Source organism: Anopheles coustani (genome assembly GCF_943734705.1).
Source record: "Anopheles coustani chromosome X unlocalized genomic scaffold, idAnoCousDA_361_x.2 X_unloc_20, whole genome shotgun sequence".
Lineage (NCBI taxonomy): Eukaryota > Metazoa > Arthropoda > Insecta > Diptera > Culicidae > Anopheles > Anopheles coustani.
In genome coordinates, this window is record NW_026525127.1 from 197501 (window position 1) to 203475 (window position 5975).

The following is a 5975-nucleotide window of genomic DNA, read 5'->3' on the forward strand; positions in this document are numbered from 1 at the left end:
TGCTTGCTTGAATTCTACACATTTCATACCATCGGTAAGTTGTCGAATCATTCCTCGATCATAACCTTCGTTCTTGGTTCATGTATGCTCTCTTCCACATAGGGCAAGCTAGAATTAACTATCTTACCCAGGACCGCCGAAGCAGCGTGGACCAGGGGAGAACTATACTTTGTCTTGTATGCCCTCTTCCACATAGGGCAAGCTAGAATGAACTATCTTACCCAGGACCGCCGGAGCAGCGTGGACCAGTGGAGGACTATACTTTGTTCATAACACCACAGTATTGAGTAATGTGCCCTCTTCCACATAGGGCAAGCTAGAATGAACTATCTTACCCAGGACCGCTGAAGCGGCGTGGACCAGTGGAGGACTACACAATCATGAGGTTTGATATCGACTTGTGTGTTTCAATAGGGTACCGATGGTATGTTTTGAACCGATTTGATTTAGCCATTCTGAAGTCATCACTTGGTTGAAGCGCTGAACTAGGGAGGGGCATCGTTTACATATATATTGGTTTTTGCATGCTCTACTAGGTTAATGTCATAGGGTTGGCTATCGAGCATGCCCAAGTGATGACTTGATTGTGTGCTTGCTTGAATTCTTCACATTTCATACCATCGGTTAGTTGTCGAATCATTCCTCGATCATAACCTTCGTTCTTGGTTCATGTATGCTCTCTTCCACATAGGGCAAGCTAGAATTAACTATCTTACCCAGGACCGCCGAAGCAGCGTGGACCAGGGGAGAACTATACTTTGTCTTGTATGCCCTCTTCCACATAGGGCAAGCTAGAATTAACTATCTTACCCAGGACTGCAAAGCAGCGTGGACCAGTGGAGGACTATACTTTGTTCATTACACCACAGTATTAAGTATGGTGTCCTCTTCCACCATAGGGCAAGCTAGAACTAACTATCTTACCCAGGACCGCCGAAGCAGTGTGGACCAGGGGAGGACTATACTTTATACTTCACACACTAGCCATACTGAAGTCATCACTTGGTTGAAGCGCTGAACTACGGCGGGGTAATCGTTTACAGGTTATAATCATATAGCTGCATGCTCATTAGTAGATAATGGAATATTGTATGGCAATATGAGCATGCCCAAGTGATGACTTTGTTTCAAGCTCAACAGGTAGGGTATTGAGTCCTCTTCCACATAGGGCAAGCTAGAATGAACTATCTTACCCAGGACCGCCGGAGCAGCGTGGACCAGTGGAGGACTCTATACTTTATACTTCACACCACAGTATCGAGTACGTCTTGCATAAAGCCCCTAATGAGAACCACGAGGGCTCTCTCAATGTAGAACCACGAGGGCTCTAGTACCGATTCTCTCGGTACGGCTTGGTCCGTGTTCCTTTATGCTTGCACTCTTAGAAAGTCTCAACCCGGAGGTCTTGACTTTGTATTGTCATAGTTGGACTACGACGGGGCATCCGACCATTGCTGATCGAACACCCCTGATTCACCATCTTTCGGGTAGGCGGTACGCGTACCTCCGGACGCGGAAGTCTCAACCCGGAGGTCTTGACTTTGATTGTCATAGTTGGACTACGACGGGGCATCCGACCATTGCTGATCGAACACCCCTGATTCACCATCTTTCGGGTAGGCGGTGCGCGCACCTCCGACGCGGAAGTCTCAACCCGGAGGTCTTGACTTTGTATTGTCATAGTTGGACTACGACGGGGTATCCGACTCATCGAATACCCCAGAAGCACACCATCTTTCGGGTAGGCGGTACGCGTACCTCCGGACGCGGAAAGTCTCAACCCGGAGGTCTTGACTTTGGTTGTCATAGTTGGACTATGACGGGGCATCCGACCATTGCTGATCGAACACCCCTGTTACACCATCTTTCGGATAGGCGGTGCGCGACACCACCGACGCGGAAAGTCTCAACCCGGAGGTCTTGACTTTGTATTGTTGGATAGTCCTCTTCCACTATAGGGCAAGCTGGAAATATTCCATTTTACCCAGGACTGCCGAGGCAGCGTGGACCAGGGGAGAACTTCACGGAATCTTCAGGCATCCATGATTGCCATAGTGCGTAAGCCGCCGCTGTGTGCGTCAACTCGTTCCCCGTGAGGAGGAGTCTAGCCGCCGCTAAAAGACGAAGCATTAAGTGTCCTCATTCCACTATAGGGCAAGCTAGAATGAACTATCTTACCCAGGACCGCCGAAGCAGCGTGGACCAGGCGAAGACTATACTTTATACTTCACACCACAGTATTGAGTACGACTTGCATAAAGCCCCTAATGAGAACCACGAGGGCTCTCTCAATGTAGAACCACGAGGGCTCTAGTACCGATTCTCTCGGTACGGCTTGGTCCGTGTTCCTTTATGCTTGTACTCGCGGAAAGTCTCAACCCGGAGGTCTTGACTTTGATTGTCATAGTTGGACTACGACGGGGAATCCGACCATTGCTGACCGAACACCCCTGATTCATCATCTTTCGGATAGGAGGTGCGCCCACCTCCGACGCGGAAGTCTCAACCCGGAGGTTCGGACTTAGAGTTTTTCCCATTTAAAAGTTTTTCTCTTAGCCATACTGAAGTCATCACTTGGTGAACGATTGAACTAGGGCGGGTTAATCGTTTATAGGTATCATGTGGTTTGCATGCTCTCTTAGGTTAAGGTCATGTGGTTGGCTATCGAGCATGCCCAAGTGATGACTTTGTTTCACGCTTGCTTGATTTCTTCATGATTCCCTGTTATATAGTGTAATCATTCGAGAACAGGGAATCTTTGGTTTTGCTCAACAGGTATTGGATGTCAACTTGGTATCTAGATCGCATTAAGTCTCAACCCTTAGGTTCGGACTTGTATAGTGACATCTTGTTACGGTCTTGAGTCTCAACCCGCAGGTTCGGACTACTTAGTGTTTGATCGAATATAATATGGCAACTTGTGCCTAAGTCTCAACCCGCAGGTTCGGACTTCTGTTTATTTGGCCAATGTATGTATAAGGCAACTTGTGCCTAAGTCTCAACCCGCAGGTTCGGACTTGTGTATTTGTTCGAAGTCATGTATAAGGCAACGTGTGCCTAAGTCTCAACCCGCAGGTTCGGACTTGTTAGTGTTTCGTCAACTTTCATATGGCAACTTGTGCCTAAGTCTCAACCCGCAGGTTCGGACTTGTGTATTTGTTCGAAGTCATGTATAAGGCAACTTGTGCCTAAGTCTCAACCCGCAGGTTCGGACTTGTGTATTTGTTCGAAGTCATGTATAAGGCAACGTGTGCCTAAGTCTCAACCCGCAGGTTCGGACTTGTTAGTGTTACGTCAATTATCATATGGCAACTTGTGCCGAAGTCTCAACCCGCAGGTTCGGACTTCTATAGTGTTTCGTCAATTATCATATGGCAACTTGTGCCGAAGTCTCAACCCGCAGGTTCGGACTTCTGGAAGGATCACTTGGCCACTAATGATCCTTCCGCAGGTTCACCTACGGAAACCTTGTTACGACTTTTACTTCCTCTAAATCATCAAGTTCGGTCAACTTCGATAAAGCAGACGCGGTTCACGAGGATCCAGCGAACGATCATCTCCAAAGACCTCACTAAATAATCCATCGGTAGTAGCGACGGGCGGTGTGTACAAAGGGCAGGGACGTATTCAACGCTGGCTGATGACCAGCACTTACTAGAAGTTCCGAGTTCATATGGACCATTGCAATCCATAATCCCTACTAAGTGAGTATTTGAGTGATTTCCCGTTCCTCTCGGAATAGGAGACACGCTGCTACCCACATTGTAGCACGCGTGTAGCCCAGAACATCTAAGGGCATCACGGACCTGTTATCGCTCGATCTCATTTTGCTAAACACAAATTGTCCTGCTAAGCAGCGTACCGTAAGTGCACTTGCGCACACGAACAGCGAAGGTGTCAGGTCATACTCCACCGAAAGGTCCTAACCCGTTCCAATCGGCATCGACGCATTAACGCTGACTGCGTTCTAGTTAGCATATGTGAGTCACGTTCGTTATCGGAATTAACCAGACAAATCAATCCACGAACTAAGAACGGCCATGCACCACTACCCTTAAATTTGAGAAAGAGCTATTAATCTGTCTCACCTCCATAAGTTCGGACCTGGTAAGTTTTCCCGTGTTGAGTCAAATTGAACCGCAAGCTCCATTTCATTGTGGTGCCCTTCCGTCAATTCCTTTAAGTTTCAACTTTGCAACCATACTTCCCCCGGAACCTGACTTTGGTTTCCCGGAAGCTACTGAGAGCACCTGGTTGTAGCGTCTCCCAATTGCTAGTTGGCATCGTTTACGGTTAGAACTAGGGCGGTATCTAATCGCCTTCGATCCTCTAACTTTCGTTCTTGATTAAAGAAAGCATCCTTGACAAATGCCTTCGCTTTAGTTAGTCTTACGACGGTCTACGAATTTCACCTCTCGCGCCGTAATACTAGTGTCCCCAACTACTTCTGTTAATCATTACCTCCGGTCTGAGTACAAACCAATGAAAGATTAGACCAAGGTCGTATTCCATTATTCCATGCAAGATTATTCTAGGGCGTTTGGGCACCCTGCTTTAAGCACTCTAATTTGTTCAAGGTAAACGTGAGCGGTCGAGCTCTATGTTACACTTGCACCCGTTGAAGGGCACACCATGACACAGACTTGGTGCCCTACCACACCATTGAGTCGCAACCAGATTCCGACTTGGCCCACCGACCACGGGTTGACCGGGTCGGCGGAGCCGGACTGTGTTGGACAAGTATCAACTTCGAACGTTTTAACCGCAACAATTTTAATATACGCTAGTGGAGCTGGAATTACCGCGGCTGCTGGCACCAGACTTGCCCTCCACTTGATCCTCGTAGAAGGATTTATGCTCTACTCATTCCAATTATGAAACATCATTAAAGAGTTTCATATTGTTATTTCTCGTCACTACCTCCCCGTCCCGGGATTGGGTAATTTACGCGCCTGCTGCCTTCCTTGGATGTGGTAGCCATTTCTCAGGCTCCCTCTCCGGAATCGAACCCTGATTCCCCGTTACCCGTTGCAACCATGGTAGTCCTCTATACTACCATCCATAGTTGATAGGGCAGATATTTGCGAGATCTGTCGTCGGTGCGAGACCATACGATCAGCATCATTATCCAGACTTCAACTCAATGACACGGAGAACCCGCGATTGGTTTGACTAATAAGTGCACCAGTTCCCGCGAGGGTCCTGGCATGTTGCATGTATTAGCTCTAGATTTTCCACAGTTATCCAAGTAACTAGGTTGATGATCTCGTAAATTATAGCTGTTATACTGAGCCTTATGCGGTTTCACATTAAATCTGTTTGTACTTAGACATGCATGGCTTAACCTTTGAGACGAGCGTATATTACTGGTAGGATCAACCAGAATTCCGACTTTGCGTTCGAATGTTCATTGTCCCATTGCACCCGGAGGAGCAAACACCACGTTCTATATGTTGTCAAGTCCGGTAGCACACGGGAGGCGAGCCCCCGTGCGAACCTCATTGCCCTCGTATCACACACACCCGATGCACCGGACAGGCACTTGAGCGGCATTCGACTCCGCTAAGCGCTCGTGCGCCCGATTGTGCATGCGCTGACGGGGCCTTCATACCCCTACCACAGCGACCTTATGCCAAACTTCCATGAATACTTAGGTGAGCTGACAAGGGCCTTCATTTCCCTACCATCAACTAAAGGACACGCTAGGCGCGTCCGATCATTGCAACTGCGGGGCTTTCATACCCCAATCACCACAGTACGCAATTCACCAGAGTTTAATCACAACCCCCCCGGACATGGCACACTATTAACTTGCAACAAAACTTCGTGTGTGCCGGGCACATCGGTTCCACAAAATCATTCCCGATGTACCCCAATTGGGGTTGTGAACGCATCCATGGTCCTCTGACACACCCAACCAAGCGTGGATACTACATACCTCAAACACCCAGTACACTAACAGACAAATCAATATA